General features: G+C 37.8%; 1 protein-coding gene across 2 annotated transcripts in view; it reads right to left on the reverse strand.

Annotated features, from left to right (window-relative positions):
- Positions 1-389: 389 nt before the first annotated feature.
- The window catches only part of LOC127860327 (uncharacterized), a 37,152-nt gene continuing 10,601 nt past the window's right edge, over positions 390-26,940 (reverse strand). Inside the window, exons 8-10 of one of the 2 annotated variants that reach the window (XR_008039702.1) lie at positions 15,899-16,403; positions 15,563-15,686; positions 390-4,349 (exon numbers count right to left, since the gene is read on the reverse strand). The gene's annotated coding sequence lies outside the window, so the exon portion shown is untranslated. The remainder of the gene's footprint in view (positions 4,350-15,562; positions 15,687-15,898; positions 16,404-26,940) is intronic. The other variant, XR_008039701.1, reaches the window with a different exon arrangement.

The raw sequence follows: 26,940 nt of genomic DNA on the forward strand, positions 1-26,940 counted from the left end.
CAAATTTGATAGCCCTAGGCCAAATGGTTATGGACGAGAAGATTTTTAAAGTGTTCACAAAATAGGCCTTATATAAGCAAATTTTCAATTGTGTGACCCCCGGGGCGGGATCAAATTTGACCCCAGGGGCATAATTTGAACAAATTTGAAAGAGGTTCAACCTAGGAACATTCCTGAGAAATTTCATCAGAATTGGACCAGTACTTTAGGAGAAGAAGATGTTTAAAGAAAAAGTTAACACACGCACGGACGCACGACGGACACAGGACCATGACATAAGCCCCGCTGGCCTCTGGCCAGTGGAGCTAAAAATTGTCGGGACGAAAAAGCAGGACACCTAAAACGATCTATCATTCCACCTTTACTGTAGTCAGTATAGTACTAACAAAAACTTTTGATACTTTTATTCAAGACATAAAACATATGATATGAAGCATGAAATCTAAAACATAACAATAACAGTTTTATTAAATAAGACATTAGCAAACAACGAAGATAATATTCATCTTTTTAGAGTACAAAATCTGGAAAATTACGACAACAATACTCATTATATTACTTTCAATGGCAAACATTAACGCAGGGGAGGCTATCCAGTACACTGAAAGTACGGGTTACAGTAAACTGTCATGCATAGCACCTCGTTGTTTTTATTACAATAACACCCAATTATATAGACTGTTTGTTGCGATTTTGGTATATTGCACATTCGGATGATCCCGCTGTTTTGGAACTAAACATTGAATGTAAAAGACTCATTAATGACGTAGAGTTAATTATACAAAACAATTGTTTTGTAAACCGTTTCAAACAAAGACAAAAACAAACACATTTTCAACATTTATTTCATTATAATACAACTATCGATAGCAATAAGCGACCACTATCTTGAAGACCACCATGGTGTGAATGCCTGATAAAATCAATAATTAGCTGATAAATCGCTGATAAGGTGTCATAAACAACACTGGTACACACGAGAAGAAGAATCGGATTGTTAATTGGGGGCAATAAAGGGATTAGCGGTGATAAGTGTTAGCGAAACAGAGCTTGAATAGCGAATTTTATTGGGAACCTATAGACCTTACATCGTTTTTTACGAATGTCGGGACAAATCGTCTCATATCGGGACGCCGGGACAAAGGGCCCAAAAGCGGGACTGTCCCGCCGAGATCGGGCCGTCTGGCATGTATGTCATAATTGTGCACCACAAAAAAATACATTGAGATGTACATAGTAAATTACATGCAGGGTTAAGAAAATTAATAAAGCTATTTTTTTTATTATAGATTTTCATGTACTACCGGGCAAAGACCTATAGAATACATGTATTTTATAGGTCTTTTCTAGGTACCGGGTAAATAATTTCTAACAAAGTTTTAACACAGTTTTAAAAAAATCCATTTACAATTATATGTGAACAAAATCTAAAACAATATGCATAAAAGATATATTTTATTTATAGTTCATGTCAATTTTTTCTAAGATTTGTAAGAAACTTTCTGTTGATGCTTGGATTGACTAGTTTTATTTTTCATGCTGTTTTTGTATTAATTTTAATTATTAAAATGGTAGAAAAGAACAGACATTTTAAAAAGAAACAATTCCTTTAAAATTATAATTCTAACTTAAGTTGGTCTAAAGATATACACCATATTAAATAAGTAACAGGAAAAAAGACAAAAAATGCCTCAAAATGTTTAAATGTTCTCATTTTTAATTCCATCATTCCAATTGAAAATGGCATTCAATATTTTTAATCTCAACGATGATTACCGATTGAGGACAAAATTTAGAGGAATTTGCTAAAGCTTAATCTTTAAAATGTTGTAAATCACAAATGAAAATTCTCAAATACATGTATTCACAAATGTATTGAGATTATTTTTTTGCAAGGGCCTTTTTATAAAAATGTAATACATCCCAAAGAGTAACTCAATAACAACTGTCTCCAAATCTAAAAAGGCAGCTTTGGGCCTATATCCACAATCCCATGATGGACTTAAGAATAGACTTTGACCTACTTTCAGGCACTTAAGGTTTTGCCTAAATACAGACTGGTAAAAATCTAAATGAACAAGGGCTGTTTGTAAAACATGCATGCCCCCATATGGGCTGTCAGTTGTAGTGGCAGCCATTGTGTGAATAAGTTTTTTGTCACTGTGACCTTGACCTTTGACCTAGTGACCTGAAAATTAATAGGGGTCATCTGCCAGTCATGATCAATGTACCTATGAAGTTTCATGATCCTAGGCCTTATTATTTTTGAGTTATCATCAGAAAACCATTTTACTGTTTTGAGTCACTGTGACCCTGACCTTTGACATAGTGACCTGAAAATCAATAGGGGTCATTTGCCAGTCATGATCAATGTACCTATGAAGTTTCATGATCCTAGGCGTAAGCATTCTTGAGTTATCATCCGGAAACCATTTTAGATATTGCAAAACTTTAACCAAGGTTAAAGTTTTGGACAAACACAATTAATGAATCACTGTGACCTTGACCTTTGACCTAGTGACCTGAAAATCAATAGGGGTCATCTGCCAGTCATGATCACTGTACCTATGAAGTTTCATGATCCTAGGCCTAAGCATTTTTGAGTTATCATCCGGAAACCATTTTACTGTTTCAAGTCACTGTGACCTTTGATCTAGTGACCTGAAAATCAATAGGGGTCATCTGCCAGCAGGGTTGCCACCAACCTGATGAAACAAAATTTTCTGACTTTTCACTGACTTTTCCCTGACCAAATCTTGGTTTTCACTGACTAATTTCGCGACATATTTGGCCTCCTCCTCCTTATACAGCCGACCAAATCCATCCATTTAATGTTTATTTTGTTCTTTAACATAAAATATCTAACAAATAACAAAGCAGTACTACTTGTACACTAAACTTTGCATGATGGAAGGCCATATAGTAATTCCACAAAACCAACGATAAAAAGTTATGCATGTACAACCACCATATAATATGATTATGTCTCAAAACCTATGAACAAAACATATTTCTATAGGTAGATACATGTGATGTTAGTTATGACAATTCAGTAATAGCACAACACATATTACACAAAAAACTGTCCATATACAATATGATATATCCATTACATACTTTGATCATACTTAAACATCTAGACACATGACTCCTTAGAGCTTGTTTTCCCATGTTCCCTAGCGTAAAGGAACCACCACCACATATAAGACAGCGTGCTTTGTTTTCATTTCTAGAGTTTTTGCCAACCCATGATGAAAACTCAGGGTCTTTGAGCCAACAATCATTAAATAATGTATGTTTACTCATGCTGGTAATATGTCTAGCTATGTGTACATTATATTAAATCTGAAATTAGAAGAGAAAATCAATTTGTGATCTGTGATATATGGTAGGTTAATACATGAAAATCATAAACTGAAATAAATATGCGAAGTTAGTATAGCTCTTTCATGCTGTCATCTCTAATGATCCTGCTAAGCATAAAATAAAAAATAAATCAGCTCTGGGGGCAAGGGTTTCAAAGCCTTTCAGCCTTCAAGGATACAAAAAAATTAATCAAAGATAAAAAATAAAAATTTACATTTTTGAACACGCTTTACACATGTTAATGTTTTATGTACATAGAAATAGTAAAAAAAAATCAAATAAAAAATATACTGTTGAAACTACTAAAACAAATGATACGTGAAGACAGCCATAGCCACTAAATAACTTATGCATCGACCCAAAATTTTATTTTTCCCTGACTTTTCTAAAATTTCATTTTTCACTGACCATTTTTTTTAAATTCCCTGATTTTTCACTGACCTTGAAAAAAAAATCAATTTTCCCTGACTTTTCAAGTTAAGTGGCAACCCTGGCACGTCATGATCAATGTACCTATGAAGTTTCATGATCCTAGGCATAAACGGTCTTTAGTTATCATCCATCTTCGAAGGGGGGGCATAAAAATGATAATTAGGGGTCTTTAACAACTTGTAAGTTACAATACATGCAAACACTTCTAGAGAATTATAATTTTAATAGATGTATTAAATGTTAAACTAAGTCATATATCTGAACAGTAATTGGTAAATATTGGCCAAGATTTTAATATTTTTTGGAACACCACAATGTAAAGAATTATTCTAAGACTAAAGTCGTACAATCTGTCTATTTACATCCAGATTTTAAATGCTTAGGCCAGCAGAACTCCACCCTCCACAACTTCTCTTTACATCAGTCAGACGCGTGCTCTGCAGGGAGGTGTAGGAGCTGACGGGCCTGGGACAGTGGAGGGCAGGTATATCGGCCTCAACAAGTCTTTTATGCAGGTTTTGCAGCTGGCAAGCCTTGTCACATCTAAGGACCTGAAATCAGCAATGATCTTGGTAATATTTGTATAACAAGAAAACTGAAATGAAGTGTGTGGTATTTTATTTAGTGAAGCCCAAAATCAGGAATGCTTTCGGTAATATTTGGATTCTAAGTAACCTGAAAAAAGTGAGAATTTTTTAAAGACTTCATAAAGACTACGGTACTGATGAGCAGCAAACAGCATAAAACCTGAACAGACTGCGTGTTATATAGGCATTTTTCCTTTCCTTCTGATTGGGAAAGGGTGAGCTTAGTATAAGATTTTGAGGGTGGCGTGTGAAGCTATGTATTTGATATGAAAACCAACAAATGAAGTCTATATTTATAGGTGGTTTCTTATCCACTTTTGCAACAAATTATTACATTTGAATCCATTTGAGAGATAATAAATAGAAAATGCAACTTTTTGTAGGTTTAGAGCAATTACAATTCCCTCCCAAAAATCTACAAAATGAGACCCATTTTCCATTTGATAATCTCAGTCAATTTCAGTGAGTGATTTTGGGAACACCTCTCGTTGGGAAAATACATTAACCCTCTTGAAAGGTTCAACCATACTTTTAACTTTAAGATTCACAGTTATGAAATTGTTGTATTATGAAAACTAACCCAAGGAGGAGAAATCAGACACTTTATTTCAATGGTAGGCTCATACGTGTATTACCATTTAAAATCCCTTAAAAAAATAAAGATTATTGATACATAAAATCCACATAAACACATAAACTCAAAAGCCACAATCTTCAGCACACTGGGGTCAATCCTTCTGCAGAAGCTCTTCCAGGTGCTCGTTGAGCGGGAAAATGTGCTTCCAGGCAGCACTTGTCAGGATTCCATGAATCATTGAGGTATGGCAGGCCTTTTCCTGGCCATGTTGAGAAAAAATGCAATTTCAGGATTGGGTATTTTTACACGCCATATCCACTAATTTGGGAAAAACTAATTTCATTTTTTTTATAATTATTCAAATTAGAAAACCAAACCATATAAATAACACCAATATACTTTTTGTTAGATGTTTTTGAAATAAAATTGAGATACAATTGTTTAATGATTCTTTGTAAACAAAATTTTGGGAAATTTGGATTTTTTTTCAAATTGGAAAAGATTATACCATTTTGCATTTAGAATGGGTCCATTAAACGGACCTGTCGGTATGGCCGGAAAAGGCCTGTGAGGTTGCTCTCGTCTGAGAACATGTGCACTCTTGATAATTAGATAGCCTTATTTGAACTATGTGTAAGCTTATTTTAAAGGATTACTTTCAATTTATAAAAAATCACAAACATTACCAGCCAAAAAGTGCATTTGCTCTTTCATAAAAAATGGTTAAACTGCTTAACCTGTGATGTCAAAGTGTGATAATTGGAAAAGGCTGTAGATTAGTTGAACTATGATTGTCAATAGCAGAACGGCAAATCTGCAGGATCCCACAACATACCCGAAGGAGCGCTTAAGGCTGACATAGAGATCAGAGGGGAGTTACTATACCTGCTCTTCAGCAAGATATGAGAAGAAGAAATTACAACAGAGTGGAAAGAGGGATAACTCATCCATCTTCCCAAGGAAGGCGACCTCAGTTCCTGCTCCAACTACCAAGGAATCACACTGTTGTCCATCATAGGAAAGGTGTTTAATCACATCTTGCAGAACCGAATGAAAAATGCAGTAGACCCGCATCTCCGTGACCAACAAGCCGGCTTTCGAAAGGAGAGATGCATTGATTAGATGGCAACCCTGTGCATCATTCTGGAACAATCCCTGGATTGGAATTGCCCCTGTATGTCAACTTCATCAACTATGAAAAGGCGTTTAATAGATTTGACCAAGAGTCCATCTGGAGACCTATGAGATACTACGAAGTACCACGAAAGATCACCAACATCATCAGGAAGTCTAACAAAGGGATGACCTGCAGAATGGATGCAGGCTTGCAAAGGGTGTGGCTGATGTTCTAAAGTTTGAACAATTTTAAGTATTTAGTGGAAGCATTGAATATATTTACTACAAAAGATTGAATGACTATTAAGGTTTGAATTTAATAAAACATGATTTTAATCTTGTTTCTTTATTACAGTTTAAATTACTTTTTTACAGTACAATCAGAAGGTTGCATTTTAATAGAAATCAACACCCTATTTCATAAATACCTTCAAGTTCAGGATGTGGTTAGTGACACTTGAATGCTCAAGGAAGCGTGCTTACCTGGTAGAGATGTAGCTTATCTACAACGTATCCTGGTTTGTTTATTTCAACCTGTTTAAAACTTGTTTGGTTGTAAAGCCATTTAAAACAATTTATCGCAAAAGCAACAAATACAACTAAAACAGGAACAAAACAAGAGATGTGTTTGTCAGAAACACAATGTCCCCTACTATGCTGCTTTGAAGCCATAAATTTACCTTTGACCTTGAAGGATGGCCTTGACCTTTCATCACTCAAAATGTGCAGCTCCATGAGATACACATGCATGCCAAATATCAAGTTGCTATCTTCATTATTGCAAAAGTGTATATTAAATGAGCGATTTCGAACCATATATTTGACCTTTGACCTTGAAGGATGATCTTGACCTTGACCTTTCACCACTCAAAATGTGCAGCTCCATGAGATACACATGCATGCCAAATATGAAGTTGCTATCTTCAATATTGCAAAAGTTATAGAAAATGTTAAAGTTTGACGCAAACAAACAAAGCAACAGACAGGGCAAAAACAATACAGTTCAGCTCACGCAAAACAAACATATTCCGCGATCCGCGGAGTCAGACGCCATCTTGTGTTCGCGGAGTCGACTCGGAATCGACCATCTGGTCGCCGAGTAGCCGCGTCTGTCCGCCGAGGCACTCCGCATCTCGCCTCCGCGTCACGCCTCGGCATGATGCCGAGGAATTTGTTGATGATACCGAGTCACTCGGGGGACAATCTTATTAACTATAACTTACAATGTACATGTACCTCGGATAGAAATTGACTCCGAGTTTCGCATCATAATGTTTATTACATGGAGCGTTACTACGTTGCGAAACAATTCACTACATAATACATTGACAATTAGATTTTGCATCATTTGTCCAAATTATCTTTATTAATTGTTTCTTAACCCTTTCCCTGATAGATCATGCGAATTGTTCCGTCTCTATCCATTACCCGATAATCCCGTGTATTCCCAATGTCCATTTTCAAATGCAAATTCTTTTGAATATTGACGACAAAAGTGCTCAAGAAAACTCATTAACACAAACATCCAACAATTTTCTACAGTATCAATGAATTTTGGCATATGTTTCTATTTTAAGATTTGATGAAATAGGTGTTCAATCGGGACAAGGGTAACGTTAACAGTGATTCAAACATGCGTAAATAACTTAATGTGGTGTGCGCGCATCGTGTACAGTTCATGTCCTGTTACAAATTGTAGCCACAAATAAATACATGTATATGCCCATTATATTTTCGTGTCCAGTGTTTGTCTTGACAAAAAGCGCGCGAAAATAGGCGTGGGTGTATATACGTGTATTTATTTATACACAAAAACTGCGTAGCGCAGACAACATTGTAGTGAATTCCATTTGAGTATCGGGGAATCTCGCAAATGATTTTGACATTTTCCTGAATAAAATAAAAGTCAAAAACGCTGTATCATTTTCATATTTTAGTTCGTTCAATATTGCTACAATTATTGTACTGTATCTAATTGCACACAAAGTGCCGTGTAAAGTTCATATTCTTTTACAACGACCAATTAACGGCGTCATCTATAAGATTTTATGCAACATGTATAAGTCATTTTCTGGAAATTGGGAGAAAGAAAAAGCTATGTTTCGAAAATAAACTCACGTTTTTTTGTCCATTTAATTTGTCATAATTATTTATATTTTGTTTTGTCTGTGTATGTTTGTTTAGTTCTCATTTGTTTTAGCAAATCTTATGAAAATAAATATCGTAATGGTAAATGTTTAAAGCAAGTCTCGTTTCCGAGATCATATACGAGAATTACTTCGATATGTTTACTGACATTAACAATCATTGACAGACGACACGTGCTTATTTAAAGTTTGTGCTGTTATACACAGGATAATGGATTATCGGTGCTTGATTGAGCAATAAAACAAAGACGCAGTCGGCGGTTTTCAGAAGGTCTTTTGTACTGGCCAGCATAATAATTAACAGTGCACGTGCTTATCTAACATTTAGGGATAAAACACACGGGAGACTAGACACTTTGTGCTTGTTTGTGCCATCAAACGCAATCCCGGTGGCTATTTTCAGTAGCACACGTGTCCAGAAACTAACGAATCCGGGTAATAAAGCACTGAGATTATGATCTGAAAAGTGCATGGAGTCAGAAATGAAACATAATGCCGACAAATCAAAAGATTAACCGCCTAATGTTTCAGTATAAAATTCGATATTTTAAGGCGGGGTTCTCACTGCATTTATTATTATATTCGCATACGCTTGTATTACTTGTTATATCCTCGTATTATTTGCACAGATTTATTCTGTTACCATGGCTGATTACTTAAATCAGTTATTTGACAGTGATTCTAATGAGTTTGAGTTTTCTGGTTTCTCAGAGTTTGACTCTGATGTTGAAGTCGGTGATTTGTCCGATGATGACATTATTCCCGATGCTGAGGCTGCAGATGATAATTGGACAGATGACTTCAGTTCATTGAGGGTGCGTCTACACAAAATATATGACCTCAAAAAAATCATAACGTAAATCTATTGCAGATTTCAAAATGTCCAAACCATTTTTTTACATTAGTGACTGTTACCACAACATAATATCTATGCCCTAAATAAATTTCCATTATTAAAATTACAATGAAAATGCTCCACGCTTTCCAGGCGGATAACGTGATATTACACAAGTCATCATTATTTTCGCGCAATTTCTAAGAGAACAGCAGTTTTACAAGTGTACTTAATTGTCACAATACTGATACTGTTTTGCGTCACAATATTATATTGGTAGTCACATTTATGCCGCGTTTACTGTTTCTATATATTGCCCGATAATTCCGTTTATTACGACTGCCATTTTAAAAGAAAATTCTGTCAACATTGCTGAACAGTTTGTTAAGACAAACGTTTGCCATTTTCCATCAAACGAATTGTACATGCTTATGTTTTATTTAATGGCAGACTAATCGAGACGGCGATATTCTCGGCGAACAAGCGTATATCACCTGATGCAATGTGTAAATGTATATTCAGATGCAACATGTACATGGCCATTTCTGAAAATCGGGACGAAGTGAAAGTAATCATTTTTAAATGTAACGAACATATGTTTTTTTTGTAAACATTATTTATATTTGTTTTCTATGTGTATAGTTGTTTGGTTCTCATATCGTCGCTGTTCTTCGAAAACCGCGTAAGTCAATTTTTACAACTTTTCAATAGGCACAAACACCATTTTTTAAATATTTTTTGAAGTCGTAAAATAAAATAATTTAGATAGTCTATGTCAAAATGGGCATACTTTTAATTTATGAAAATATAAAGGCCTTTAGTTGTCATTTTAATTATAAAAATGGACTTACGCAGTTTTCTCCTTAATATTTGGTTCCTTTTTTAGAAATACGCTTTCTCCAATAAAATTGAAGTTATGATTGTTCAATGTTCAGTTGTTGAAAAGTTAACCCTTATATACGCGGTTTGTGAATTAATTTTAATAGACGTATCATCAACCATTAACTACAAGTTACGCTTAAATGATAGTGTTTAAGAACAAAATTAATTGCTCAATGCAATACCGATTAAACAAAACAGCAGTTTCACCAGCAACGAGTCATATATAAAAATAATATGGTGTGAAATATTGTAGTTTTCGTATGTGTGTTGGAGATATCTACTCTACATATTAAAAATAACTGTGGCTTTTATAAAATTTATTTGAACACTAAGTTATACACACACACACACACACGCAACCGCCACACAAACACACACGTACACACCAAACACAAACACACACACAAATGCGCACGCTCGCAACAACTACAACTTCGTGCATATTTCTTTGCATGAATATAATTATGACAAACACAATCATTTAAAAAAAACTGCTAGACTTCTAATAAAACAATATAACAGTATAGCACAAACACATTTTTCATCCATTTAAGTACAGAACTATGGATATCGGAAATACGTTGTTCTTACAATATTACTAAGCCACATTACGAAGTAACGTTACTACATGTAAGCTAATTAAATCTGCAACAATATGCTTTACTTTATGTCAGATGGTCAGTAAATTACACATGTTAACTTCAACATACACTATTGTCATATTCTTCATAATTTATGTATGCATACAATGCAAGTAAATGGCAATTACATTTATACTTTACAATGCGCTTATTTAGTACCATTTACTTCACTGAACACTGTGCTCAAGTTTATTATGCATGCAACAATGTGTCATAAAATGCATGGTAGTCCTTTGGGATGACCGTCTTCAACTGTTGTAAGTGATCGTACTTTGTACTCTTGATCTGTTACGGACTTTTTTACAAACTTGGAATTTCTTCATCGCCAGATGGTGCAATTGAATTTCAACGTCTTGGTAAGTCAGCAAAGTCTCCACCAAATACTAGTACACCTTATACTGAATGGCCCCATCAGGTGTGTATTTCAGACATCGTATATCGGTTACAAATGGATCACCAGCCTTGCTTCCCGGACGTATACTATTGTGGTACTTTCAAGACAGAAAGTCTTTAAAAAATGTGTGGTCAAGGTATTTGACTTCGTATGGGTGATGCGGACGCACACTTATCATCAGTTCGACATAGTTAGTGGGTGCATATATCGGTCGCTTATGAAGACGCCTTTCAATAGTACTATGCACTGAGTCCACTTCCATCTGAGTGTGCCCCTTTTCCAAAAACTTTTTTATTATATTGACTTTATTTTTTACCGAAAAATGAAGCAATGCATTCGAAAGAGTTGAGTTACGATTCTGATAGCCGCATCCATCACTGTATATAATTATTTCCTCCAGTCCAGGCTCGAGTATACTGTTAACTCCTTCCCCTTTGTGCCAAAAATAGCACTTAACGTTTCTGCTTCTCATTTCATATACAGTGAAGTTATGGCATGTAAGCTTGGATTTGTAATAAAGTGCACTCGCTTCTATTTTTGGACATAAGAGAACTGACTGAACATCCATAGTCAAAACTTTTACTTTTTCTGACTGTAAAGCTTTTTCTTTATCATTCTCCTTTTCGGCCCGAGCATCCGTCTTCTTTTGTATGTGCCGAGCGTAGTCTTCATCATTGACATTCTCTGTTTCATGCCCAACGCAAATGTCGCATTGGACCTTTTTTGGTTGAAATAACGCCAAATTCATTTTATTTAAAATTTTGCTGAATAATTTTCGCCCGACAGCTTTATTTTCTTTATCACGACATCGCTCAGTGTATTCTCGAAACAGGTCCGCAAATGTTGCAAATACAGGCTCTAAATATGTTTTGGAAGATGTAGATCGGCAGTAATGCGATTCCATTTTCGGAAGAGACTCCAAAAACTCTCTTGCTATTTTTGGTTCGTTGCTTTCTATTTTCGATCTATTTGTATTAGTAGGTCCTTGTTTGCTAGGTAGCCCATGTTAGTCGGTGTCTTTCAACCACTCATACACATTATGCTCACTGATTCCCAGTGTTGATAAAAACATATCCTTGCAAACTAGCACTTTTCCCTCGCCGTTGCCAAAAAAGTATGTATACGTAAAGTTTCTCCTACTACCATTTGTTTTACCCTTAACAGCCACCCTAACAACATGACTAAGGACATACATTTTCTTTTCTTTCCAATCCATTCTATGCCAGAAAGCATCAAATAGTTCTGTTCTCAGCTCGTCGCTCACAGCTAAGCATTGTCTAACCCTAGCACATCGTTTTCCACAGTTCCGACTTTCTTGTATTCTTTCGCTTTTCTCTACACAATACGACTTTTTTCCATTATTCATTTTTACTCCTTTGTAAGCCTGACCTTTCATCCGCAATGTTTTGTTCTCGTTCTTTTTCCAAGTATCAGGGTTACTCATGTCTTTCTTTGTTCGTTTTCTATATACGTCTATATTGTCAGATTGTACACATCCAGCAATAACCACTTCTTGTTCAGAAGCTTTGTTTCCTGTGTTTATATTATCCGTCTGCTGCTGGACAATACCATCATTTTCTGATACTATTTTGGCTTAACGCGATGTTTCACAATCGATGTGGCTTCCGTTCTCGGGTATTGCTACATGGTCTTTTTGAAAAGACTCGTGCATAGTGTGCACAACAACTTTGTGTTGACAATCATTGCCTTTATTTAGATTTGTAGTTGTTTCTGCTACTTTTTTGGTTGCAATCAATGTTGGATGATCAAGTTGTCTTTTGTCGTCACGTCTCTTTAATTTAACAGACGTTTTGCGATTCTTTGTTCTATTCTTCGATGTTTCACAATCGATGTGGCTTCCGTTCTCGGGTATTGATACATGGTCTTTTTGAAAAGACTCGTGCATTGTGTGCACAACAACTTGTTGTTGACAATCATTGCCTCTATTTAGATTTGTGTTTGTTTCTGCTATTATTTTGGTTGCAATCAATGTTTAATGATCAAGTTGCCTTTTGTCGTCATGTCTCTTTAATTTAGCAGACGTTTTGCGATACTTTTTTCTATTCTTCGATTTGGAATATTTCCGATTTTGCTTGTCATAACTCGAATCAGAATCTGACATTGACAGTCGCCGTTTACTGGACTTCGGTTGTTGCCAATCTGGATCGTTAACAGAGTAATCAGAGTTGTACCAATGTTAATTGTCTTCTGGTTCATGATCAATTGAATTGACGTTGATCCCATCTGTTTCATTTGTATCAATGTGCTCATCACAATATAGTTTTTTGTCCATATTAATGATCGATGGTCCTTGAATTTTAAAAATTTGGAAGTTGTTGTTTTTATCTTTGTTTTTTTCATGTTCATTTTTTTTAATGGCCATGTTGACTATAATCTTTCCTCTGGATAACATCTTGCAGCAGTTATCTCGTCGGACCAGGCTTAAAAACAGTATCCGTACTATGAGAGATAATTCTACAGTTATATGTTTGAGCCATCATTATACAAACGATTGTGATTAAACTTATTTTGATTTGGAATTAATTATTTTAATTACAGAAAACAAAAGTGACTCTTGTATTTTTTTTTATATAATTTGATGAATACATGTCTTCAAAATATTGTATGAAAATCATTATGCTGTCTATCTTTATCTGTATGATAATATATTTATGTTTTATTTTTTACCTAAAAAATATTATTAAATTTTTCTGCATAAGTTTACGTCTTCATAAATACATGTAGCAATAGTGTGCTAAAGCTTTTTAACAAGAAAACTGTTTTGTCAAACCTATGGAAAATGTTCAAAACTGAGTCGACTTTATTAATATTCGTTTCATTAATTTGTATTCATTTTGTTAAGGAAAAATACAGAACTTTAATTACTTTTTCTATCCACTCTCAATAGTATTATGAAAAATTCTAAAATATTTCAAACATCATGGAAATAATGACCAGCTAGTGTTATAGTCAGGAACGGATTCAGTATCAGAAAACCACAAACTTCCGAGCAAGATTAATCGTTCATAGACATTTAAAGTTACAGCTTTATAGCGGAGAAAGTATAAAATCATAAATAAGACTTCTCGTTAACTTATTGTGAAATAAAAACAAATACCTTTTTAATATTTTGCCTGATATACCAGACGTATAATCCAAAGCAACCTTCCTCGCTAGTCGGTCAACCGGAAATACGCAGTTTTTGCAGAAACAATTAGTGCACCAATGATTGTTCAGGATTTTCTCACGTGCTCATAATTATGCCTTCCGATTGGATATTATATCCAGTATTTTCGCATAAAATGACCCGTGAAACCGCCGTTCTTATAAAAACAAATAACAATTTGTGCCAAATTTGACTTACGCGGTTTTCGAAGAAAAGCGACGATATGTATTTTCGCAAATCTTATGATAATCAATATTTTGTTTTCGATGTTTAAAGCAAGTCTCGTTTCCGAGATCATGTTCGGGATTAAACTGTGTAAGGTTCATTGATATGGTAAAAATGACCTAAAAAATCATTATGTATGAAGTTCCGTATGCAGAGAAGCTGACGAAAGGTTTACACAATCACGCAGAAGTAAACATAGCAACGTATTATTTGTATCTGTTTCTAATAATCGTTTATTTAAAAATTATTTAACATTTGTTATAGTATAAAATCAATATGTGTGTATTTTTTTCTCGGTGAACTGCCGCGTGTAAAGACGCGGCGTGATGCCGCGAATCGATGCCGAGGCAGGAACAGACGCGGCGTAACTCAGCGAATTATCGCAGAGTGCCTCGGCATGATGCCGAGGGAATACTCGTTGTGGATGCGGAGTAACTTCGAAAACAAAAGAATGTGTCCGATTTTGTTGGTTTTGCGTGAGCTGTACTGCCTATGTCCGCCACTCTAGTGGTGGGGGACATAACAAGTTTCAGTTACGCATGGAAAATGTCAATAATTTAATCTGAGGTGAACATTCACGCACAGAACTGCAACATTTGCCTACAAACAGATAAGGAAAACTAAGGTGCCTTACACTTATAAAAGCATCTTCTTGAAAAATCTACCACATAATGTAATGTTTCTACAATATGCACTATTTAGCACCAATATACTAAATATTGTTTCCTACAAAACATACATTAACTACATTATTACCCAAATATTTCATACTGAGTGTACAATTAATGTGTTTAAACTCTAAATCAAATCTTAATGCTGTGTAACTTTTGAAAGAGAAAACACATAACAAGAGTATAAAGAAAAGTGTATCAAATTAAGTAGAAATACTTGAAACATGTTCAAGGTCTGGTCAATGGAATAATTATAATTATACATGCAAATAAATGATTTAGGATCCATGACAAATACACAGTGTATTGGTCTTTGTAAAATTTGTGAAAGTAACCAGTTTTTTAAACACTAAAAACATCAGGCTTTCAAGATACTTTACTCTACTATAGTTTATGGAGGACAAACAAATCCAAAGGAAATGAAATCAGTATAAATTTTAGAAACTCTGGTCCATTGCAATAATTATTGGCGATAAAAGGGCAGCAGCAGTTTACATCACTACCGGGAATAGCATAATTTTACCTTATGCCAAGGCTGTCTTGCAGCTCTGCTCTCCCCCTCTGCTTTTCCAAGGGCTTGAGACCTTGGCAGCATTAGGAGGCTTTACTTGATGGCCTGGATGGAAGATACTCAGGACACATGAAAACTGAAATAGATCAGGACTGGAGAAGAAAATATGTGCCTTTTGTTTTTTTTTGTTTTTATAAACAAGCATTTTATAGAATTGTAAAGCCTCATTACCAGATATCAAAATAGTGGCCATCTCTCAATCAACTGACATTTGTTATTTTTAAAATATTACAGTAATGGAAACCTAATGTTCTTCATGATCAATGAGCAAAAACAAAACATATTTACCAGGGCAAAAATGGCTCTTATAGTGATGACTGCATTATGTTGGAGACCTGTAGTCATAACTGCATTGCAACAATTCCTGGTGTGACTGCATAGTGATTGAGTCCTGTTGTGGTGACTGCATAGTGATGGAGTCCTATTGTGATCACTGCATAGTGATGGAGTCCTGTTGTGATGACTGCATAGTGATGGAGTCATGTTGTGATGACTGCATAGTGATGGAGTCCTGTTGTGATGACTACATGGTGATGGAGTCCTGTTGTGGTGACTGAATGGCGATGCAGTCCTATTGTGATGACTGCATGGTGATGGAGTCCTGTTGTGATGACTGCATAGTGATGGAGTCCTGTTGTGATGACTGCATGGTGATGGAGTCCTGTTGTGGTGACTGCATAGTGATGAAGTCATGTTGTGATGACTGAGAGGTGATGGAGTCCTGTTGTGATGACTGCATGGTGATGGAGTCATGTTGTGGTGACTGCATGTTGATGGAGTCCTGTTGTGATGACTGCATAGTGATGGAGTCCTATTGTGATCACTGCATAGTGATGGAGTCCTGTTGTGATGACTGCATAGTAATAGAGTTCTATTTTGATCACTGCATAGTGATGGAGTCCTGTTGTGATGACTACATAGTGATGGAGTCATGTTGTGGTGACTGCATGGTGATGGCATCCTGTTGTGATGACTGCATAGTGATGGAGTCCTGTTGTGATGACTGTATAGTGATGGAGTCCTGTTGTGATGACTGCATGGTGATGGAGTCCTGTTGTGGTGACTGCATAGTGATGAAGTCATGTTGTGATGACTGAGAGGTGATGGAGTCCTGTTGTGATGACTGCATGGTGATGGAGTCATGTTGTGGTGATTGCATGGTGATGGAGTCATGTTGTGGTGACTGCATGGTGATGGAGTCCTGTTGTGGTGACTGCATGGTGATGGAGTCCTGTTGTGAAGACTGCATGGTGATGGAGTCCTGTTGTGATGACTGCATAGTGATGGAGTCCTGTTGTTGTGACTGCATGGTGATGGAGTCCTGTTGTGGTGACTACATAGTGATGGAGTCCTGTTATGGTGACTGCATGGTGATTGAGTCCTGTTGTGGTTACTGCATGGTGATGGAGTCCAGTTGTGATAACTGCATGAAGATGGAGTCCTGTTGTGATCACTGCATAGTGATGGAGTCATGTTGTGATCACTGCATAGTGATGGAGTCATGTGGTGACTGCATGGTGATGGAGTCCTGTTATGGTGACTGAATGGTGATGAAGTCATGTTGTGATGACTGAATGGTGATGGGAGTCCTGTTGTGATGACTGCATATTGATGGAGTCCTGTTATGATGACTGCATGGTGATCCAGTCCTATTGTGATCACTGCATATTGATGGTCAGTCCTGTTGTGGTGAATGCATGGTGATTGAGTCCTATTGGGATCACTGCAGGGTGATGGAGCCCTGTTTTGATAACAGCATGGTGATGGAGTCCTGTTGTGGTGACTGCATGGCGATGGAGTCTAGTTGTGGTGACTGAATGGTGACGGAGTCCTGTTGTGATGACTGCATGGTGATGGAGTCCTGTTGTGATGACTGCATGGTGATGGGAGTCCTGTTGTGATGACTGCATGGTGATGGGAGTCCTTTTGTGATGACTGCATGGTGATTGAGTCCTATTGTGATGATTACATGGTGATGGAGTCCTGTTGTGATGACTGATTGGTGATGGAGTCCTGTTGTGATGACTGCATGGTGATGGAGTCCTGTTGTGGTGAATAAATGGTGATGGAGTCCAGTTGTGGTGACTGCATGGTGATGGAGTCCTGTTGTGGTGACTTCATGGTGATGGAGTCCTGTTGTGGTGACTGCATGGTGATGGAGTCCTGTTGTGATGACTGCATGGTGATGGAGTCCTGTTGTGGTGAATAAATGGTGATGGAGTCCAGTTGTGGTGACTGCATGGTGATGGAGTCCTGTTGTGGTGACTGCATGGTGATGGAGTCCTGTTGTGGTGACTGCATGGTGATGGAGTCCTGTTGTGATGACTGCTAAGTGATGAAGTCCTGTTGTGATGACTGCATGGTGATTGAGTCCTATTGTGATGACTGCATGGTGATGGAGTCATGTTGTGATGACTGCATGGTGATGGAGTCCTATTGTGATGACTGCATGGTGATGGAGTCCTTTTGTGATGACTGCATGGTGATTGAGTCCTATTGTGATGACTACATGGTGATTGCGTCCTATTGTGATGGCTGCATGGGGATGGAGTCCTTTTGTGATGACTGCATGGTGATGGAGTCCTATTGTGATGACTGCATGGTGATTGAGTCCTATTGTGATGACTGCATGGTGATGGAGTCCTATTGTGATGACTGCATGGTGATGGAGTCCTACTGTGATGCCTGCATAGTGATACAGTCATATTGTGATGACTGCATGATGATGAAGTCAAGTTGTGATGCTTTTATGCTGATTGAGTCCTGTTTTGATGACTACATGGTAATGGAGTCATAGTTGTGATGACTGCATTGGGATAGATTCCTTTTGTGATGACTTCATGGTGATGGAGTTATGTTGTGATTAATGCATGGTGATGGTGTCCTGATGTGATGACAGTAGGTTGATTGAGTTCTGTTGTGATGACTTTATGGTGATTGCATCCTGTTTTGATGACTGCATGGTAATGGAGTCCTGTTGTGATGACTGCATGGTTATAGATTCCTGTTGTGATGACTGCATGGTTATGGAGTCCTATTGTGAGGAGTGCTTGGTGATGAAGTCTTGTTGTGATGACAGCATGGTGATGGAGTCCTAATGTGATGAAAGTAGGGTGATAGTTCTGTTGTGATGATTTCATGATGTAGTGTTTTTCCCAGGTGGGCAGAGGCGCATGGCACATTACTTTCATTAAGGGCATTTTAATGCGCAGTTTAGGAAAAAAAAATAGCAAAAACGTTTCATGAATACCTGGTTTTGGGAGAAACATGTAATCAGAGGCAGTTGTGGGGAAAACATTTAAATATAAACAAGCACATTTAATGGTATTGATGTATTTAACTTTCTTTAATTAATATTAATATTTACCTTGCAATATCCATTTAAGTTCTATGATGTTTCAGTAAAATTGTACAGCAAGACAAACATAATAAAGCAATATATGCACATGGATCTGATTATACACAGATCCACTAACATATAAGTGAAACCATGTTCGTCTTCTCCGGTTTTCTAACGATAATCTTGTTAGATGTTTTAACTTTGCGAGTAAACTGAACGCTAACAATTTGCAAACACTCCTTTCCTTGAGGCTTTACATACATCCACCAAGTAGATTACTAATAAATATGTTGTTGGTATCAAAAACGTTGTATGCTTCGGTGATTATCACAGGCATTTCATTAATCCCTTCTAAATGTATGATTTCAATCGTAATTTTGATTGTTATTTGTCATTTTTGCAGAGAGTAACAATTTATTATCTGTATAGTCCGCCATCTTGTTAAAATGATGTAAGCGACAGTTGAGCATAGCAACGAAAAATCGTATAATATATTCGCATTTTGTTTAATTAGTAAATGTTACAGTAATTGTTTCAATAATTAATTATCTTACAGATAATAATGATAAAGATACAACTTGTTTGTGATTTTTTAAATTTAATTACGCGTAAAAATATATGTTTTGGTAATACTGAATTATGCATAAAATGCACAATTTTCACAAAGGGTCAAGGTTTGCATCAAAAGTCTCCGAAGTAACTGTCCACTATTTTATTGCGGAGAAGAACACATTACAGACCAATTAGTGTGCTTGGTATAACAAAGCCCCTGAAATTATCGATTGATATTAACACAGGGTTATTCACGCATGACTAATTCACAACCACACAAATCTTCGCTGCCTTGGGGCCATTCTCAGATACAGTCAGCTAAGATAAAGGGGCAATAAAGATGTTATCAATAAGGGCCCGTGGCAGCTTTTGCCTTTGAAAAGGGAAAAGTGGCGCTTAAGAAAGACGGCGTGGCGCAGCGCCTATCAAAAAGGGCAAGGGAAAAACACTAATGATGATTGCGTCCAGTTGAGATGACTGCATGATGATGGAGTCCTTTTGTGATGAATGAATGATGATACAAACATATTGTAATGACTGCATGGCGATGAATATTTATTGTGATTACTGCATGGAGATGAAGTCCTGTTGTAATGACAGCATAATTATGGAGTTCTGTTGTGATTACTGCATGGTAATGGAGTTCTTTTGTGCTTACAGTAGGCTGATGAAGTCCTATTCTGATGACTGCATGGTGATGGAGTCCTTTTATGAGGACTGCATGGTGATGGAGTCCTTTTATGATGACTGCATGGTGATGGTGTCCTGTTCTAATGGCTGCATTATGATGGAGTCCTATTGTGATGACTTCATGGTAATGGAGTCCTGTTGTGATGACTGCATGGTGATGGAGTCCAGTTGTTACGACTGAATGGTGATAGAGTCCCATTGTGATGACTGCATAGTGATGAAGTCCTATTGTGATTACTGCATGATGATAGAGTCCTGTTGTGATGACTGCATGGTGATGCAGTCCTATTGTGAAGACTGCATGAAGATGGAGTCCTAATCCAATGACTGTGTGGTGATAGCGTCCAGTTCTGTTGAATGCATGGTAATGGAACCTTTTATGATTACTGCATGGTGATGGAGTCCTATTGTGATTACTGCATGGTGATGGAGTCCTATTGTGATGACTGCACATTGATGGAGTCCTATTGTGATGACTGCATGGTGATGAAGTCCTATTGTTATGACTGCATGGTGATACAGTCCTATTGTGATGACTGCATGGTGATACAGTCCTATTGTGATGACTGCATGGTGATGAAGTCCTTTTGTGATGACTGCATGGTGATATAGTCCTATTGTGGTGACTGCATGGTGATGAAGTCCTATTTTTATGACTGCATGGTGATACAGTCATATTGTGATGACTGCATGGTGATGAAGTCCAGTTGTGATGACTGCATTGTGATTGAGAAATATTGTGACGCCTGCATGGTGATGTCTTGTTGTGATGACTGCATGGTGATAGAGTCCTATCGTGATGAATGCATGGTGATTAAGTCCTATTTTGATGATTGCCTGGTGATGGAGTCCATTTGTAATGACTGCAAGAAGATTGAGTCATATTCTGATGACTGCATGGTGATGAAGTCCTATTGTGATGATTGCATGACAATGGAGTTCTGTTGTGATGACTTCATGGTGATGGAGTCCAGTTGTGATGACTGCATGGTTATAGAGTCCTGTTGTGATGACTGCATTGTGATGGAGTTCCATTGTGATGACTGCAATAAATGAAGTAATGTTCTGATGACTGCATGGTGATAGCATCCAATTCTGTTGGCTGCTTGATAATGGAGACCTTTTGTGATAACTGCATGATGATGAAGTACTATTATCACGGCTGTATGGTGACTTATTGTTCTTATTGCATGGTTCTTTAGGATGACTGCATGGTGATAGAAACCTATTATGATGATTGCATAGTAATGGAAACCTGTTGTGATGACTGCATGGTGATGAAGTCCTGTTGTGATGACTGCATGGTGATGAAGTCCTGTCGTCAAAACTACATGTAAATGGAGTCCTGTGGTGATGCCTGCCTAGTGATGAAGTCATGTTGTGATGACAGAGAGGTGATGGAGTCCATTTGTGATGACTGCATGGTGATAGATTTTAGTTGTGATGACTACATGGTAATGGAATCCTGTTATGGTTACTGCATGGTGATGGAGTCCTGCTGTGATGACTGCATGGTGATGAAGTTCTGTTGTCATGACTAGATGTTGATGGAGTCCTGTTGTGATGACTGCATAGTGATGAAGTCATGTTGTTATGACTGAGAGGTGACGGAGTCCATTTGTGATCACTGCATGGTGATGGAGTCCTGTTATGATGACTGCATGGTGATATAGCCCCATTGTGATGACTGCATGGTGATGGAGTTCTGTTATGATGACTGCATGGTGATGGAGTCCTGTTGTTATGACTACAAGATGGATTTCTATTATGATGACTGCATGGTGATGGATACCTATTGTGATGACTACATGGTGATGAACTCCTATTGTGATGACTGATAGTGTTGTAGCCCTGTTGTGATAACTGCATGGTGATAAAGTCCTGTTATGATGACCGCATGGAAATGAAGTCCTGTTGCCATCACTGCATGGCGATGGAGTCCATTTATGATGACTGCATAGTAATGGAGTCCTGTTCTGATGACTACATGGTGATGGAGTCCAATTGTGATGACTACATGAAGATGAATTCATGTTTTGATGACTGCATGGTGATTGAGTCCTTTTGAGATGACTACATGTTTATGGAGTTCTATTGTGATGACTGCACATTGATGGGTTTCTATTGTGATGGCTGCTTGGTGATGGAGTCCTATTGTGATGACTACATTGTGATGGAGCCCTATTGTGATGACTGATGGTGATGAAGCCCTGTTGTGATGACTGCATGGTGATAAAGTCCTGTTATGATGACTGCATGGAAATATAGTCCTGTTGGGGTGACTGCATGGTGATGGAGTCCTATTTTTATTACTGTATTGTGTTGGAGCCCTGTTGTGATGACTGCATAGCGATGGAGTCCTGTTCTAAAAACTGCATGGTGATGAAGTCATATTGTGATGACTGCATGATAATGGAGTCCTGTTGTGACGACTGCATGGCAATGGAGTCCAGTTGTGATGACTGCATAGTGATGGAGTCCTGTTCTGTGATGGAGTCCTACTTTGATGACAACACGAAAATGAAGTCCAGCTCTGATGACTGCATGATGATGGAGTCCTATTGTGATGACTGCATGGTGATGAAGCCCTGTTATTATGACTGCATGGTGATGGAGTCTTACTGTGATGACTGAATGATAATGGAGTCCTGATCTGATTACTTCTTTGTGATAGCGTCCATTTCTGTTGACTGCATGGTCATTGAGACCTTTTGTGATAACTGCATGATGATGAAAATATATAGAAATGACTGTTTGTTATTTGAGTTCTATATAATAACTTTATGTTGAAGGTGTCCTGTTGTGATGACAGCATGTTGATGGTGACCTATTGTGATGACTGCATGGTGATGGAGTCCAATTGTGATGACTGCATGTTGATGGTGACCTATTGTAATGACTGCATGGTGCCTATTGTGATAACTTCATGGTGACGGAGTCCTATGAGGATAACTTCATGGCTATGGAGTCCTATTGTGATGACTGCATGTTGATGGGGTCCTATAATATAGTGATGAATGTATGGTGATTGAGTCCTATTTTTATGACTGCCTGTTTGATTGAATCCTATTGTGATGAGTGCATGAAGATGGAGTCCCGTTATGATGACTGCATGGTGATGGAATACAGTTGTGATGACTGCATGGTGATGAATTCCTTTTGTGATGATTGAATGGGGATGGAGTCCTATTGTGATTACAGCATAGTGATGGAGTCATATTGTGATGACGTCATGGTGATTGAGTCCTGTTGTGATAACTGCATGGTGATGGTGTCCTGTTGTGCTGACTTCATGATGATTAAGTCCTATTTTAATGGCTGTATGGTGATGGAGTTTTATTGAGCTGACTGCATGGTTATTGAGTCCTGTTATAATGACTGCATGGTGATGAAGTACTATTGTGATGACTGCAATAGATGGAGTGCTATTATGATGACTGCATGGTGAAGAAGTCCTGTTCTGATGCCTGCATAGTGATGAAGTCCTGTTGTCATGACTACATCTTGATGGAGTCCTGTTGTGATGACTGCATGGTGATAGCATCCAGTTTTGTTGACTGCATGGTAATTGAGACTTATTGTGATTATTACATGATGATGAATTCGTATCATCATGGCCGTATGTTGATGAAGTTCTATTGTGCTAACTGCATTGTGATGGAGTCCTTTTTTGATGACTGCATGCTGATCGAGTCCTTTTGTGATGTATGGTGATGCAGTCCTTTTGTAAAGACTGCAGGAAGATGGATTCCTGTTTATATAATCCTATTGTGATGACTGCATGGTTATAGAGTCCTGTTGTGATGACTGCATGGTGTTGGATTCCCATTGTGATGACTGCATGAAGATGAAGTCCTGTTCTGATGACTGCCAGGTGATAGCATCCAGTTGTAGTGACTGAATGGTATTCGATACCTTTTGTGATAACTGGATGACATTGAAGTCCTATTGTCATTGCTTAATGATGGTGGAGTTCTATTTTGATGACTTATGGTAATGAAGTCCATTTGAGATGACTGCATGGTGACGGAGACCTATTGTGATGACTACATGGTGATGGAGTCTTATTGTGATGACTGCATTGTGATAAAGTCCTGTTGTGATGACTGCTTGGTGATGGAGACCTATTGTGATAACTGCATGATGATGAAGTCCTAGTGTAATGGCTGCGTGGAGATCGAGTTACATTGTGATGACAGCATGATGATGGAGTCCTTTTGTGATGACTGCATGGTGATGGTAACCTATTGTGGTTACTGCATGGTAATGGAGTCCTATTGTGATGACTGCACATTGATGGAGTCCTATTGTGATGACTTCATGGTGATGGAGTCCTATTGTAATGACTGCATGTTGATACAGTTCTTTTGTCATGACTGTATGGTGATTAAGTCCAATTGTAATGAATGCATGGTGATTGAGACCTATTGTGATGACTGTATGGTGACGGAGTCCTGTTTTCATGACAATGTGGTGATTGAATCTTTTTGTGATGATGCATGGTGATGGAGTCTTATTTTGATTACTGCATGGTAATGGAGTCCAGTAATGACTGAAAAAAGATGGTCTCCTGTTCTGATGACTGCATTATGATGGAGTCCTATTGTGATGACTGCATGGTAATGGAGTCCAGTTGTAATGACTGCATGGTGATGACGTCCTGTTGTGATGATTGCATGGTGATGGGAGTCCTATTGTGATGACTACATGGTGATGAATTTTTGTTGTGTTGACTGTATTGTGATGGTGTTCTATTAATTTGTAATGACTGCATACTAATGGAGTCATACTGTGATGATTGCATGGTGATGGAGTCCAGTTGTGATGACTGCATGTTGATGGAGTCCAGTTGTGACAACTGATAGGTGATGAAGTCCTATTGTGATGAATGCATACTAATGGAGTCCTACTGTGATGACTGCATGGTAATGGAGACCTATTGTGATAACTAAATGATGACAAAGTCCTATTTTCATGTTACTATGGTGATGGAGTTCTATTGTGCTGATTGCATGGTGATGGAGACCTGTTGAGATGACTGTATGGGTATGAAGTCCTGTTGTGATTACTGCATGGTGATAAAGTCATGTTGTCATGACTACATGTTGATTGAGTCCTGTTGTTATGACTGTATAGTGATGACTGAAAGGTGATAGAGTCCATTTGTGATAACTGCATGGTGATGGAATTCTGTTGTGATGACTGCATGGTGATGGAATTACTGCATGGTGATGGAGTCCAGTTGTGATGACTGCATGTTTATGAAGTCCTGTTGTGATGACAACATGGTGATGGAGTCCTACGTAGATGACTGCATATTGATGTATTTTTATTGTGATGACTGCATGGTGATGGAGTCCTATTGCGATGACTGATGGTGATGAAGCCCTGTTGTGATGACTGCATGGTGATAAAGTCCTGTTATGATGGAGTCTTATTGTGATGACTGCATGGTTATTGAGTCCTATTTTGATGACTGCATAGTGATGAAGTCCTATTCTGATCAATGCATGGTGATAGCATACAGTTTTGTTGACTGCATGGTTGACTGCATGTTGATAAAGTCCTGTTGTGATGACTGCATGGTGACGAAGTCCTGTTCTGATGACCACATGGTGATGGAATCCTGTTTCAATTCCTACATATTGATGGAGTACTGTTGTGATGACTGCATTGTGATGAAGTCATGTTGCTATGAGTGCATGGTGATGTAGTCTGGTTGTGATGACTGCATAGTGATGGAGTCCTATTTTGATGTATGCATGGTGATGGAGTCATATTATGACTGCATAATGATGGAGTTCAATGGTGATGACTGCATGTTGACGGAGTTCTTTTGTATTGATTGCATGGTAATACAGTCCTGTTGTGATAACTGCATGGTGATGGAGTCTGATTATGATGACTGCATGGTGATGGAGTCTGATTGTGATAACTGCATGGTGATTGAGTACTGTTGTGTTGACTGCATTGTGCGAAGGAGACATATTGTGATGACTTCATGGTGATGGAGTCCTATTGTGATGACTGCATGGTGAGATGAAGACCTGTTTTCATGACTGCATGGTGATGGAGTCCTGTTTTTAGGACTGCATAATGATGGAATCCTGTTTTGATGACTGCATGGTGAGATGAAGACCTGTTGTGATGACTGCATGGTGATTGAGTCCTTTTGTCATGGCCGTATGGTGATAGAGTCCTGTTATTATGACTGCATGGTGATGGAGTCCAACAGTAATGACTTTATGGTGATGGAGTCCTGTTATGATGACTGCATGGTGATGGAGTCCTGTTGTGATGACTGCAATTGTGATGGAGTTTTATTGTCATGCCGGCATGATGATGGATACCTGTCATGATGACTGCATGGTGATTGAGTCCTATTGTGATGACTGCATGGTAATGGAGTCCTATTCATGGTGATTTAGTTAAGTTGTGATGGCTGCTTGTCGATTTGGTACTGTTGTGATGACATGGTGATGTAGTCATGTTGTGATGACTGCATGGTGATGGAGTCCTATCGGGAAGACTGCATGGTGATGGAGTACTATTTTGATGACTGCATAATGATGGAGTCCTATTGTCATGCGTGCATGGTGATGAAGACCTGTTATGATGACTGCATTGTGATTAGGTCCTTTTGTGATGACTGCATGGTAAAAAAGTCCTATTTTGATGACTGCTTGGTTAGAGACCTGATGTTGTGACTGCAAGGTGATTGAGTCCTATTGTGATGACTGCATGGCTT

This window comes from Dreissena polymorpha, chromosome 15 (assembly GCF_020536995.1).
Source record: "Dreissena polymorpha isolate Duluth1 chromosome 15, UMN_Dpol_1.0, whole genome shotgun sequence".
NCBI classification, from domain to species: domain Eukaryota; kingdom Metazoa; phylum Mollusca; class Bivalvia; order Myida; family Dreissenidae; genus Dreissena; species Dreissena polymorpha.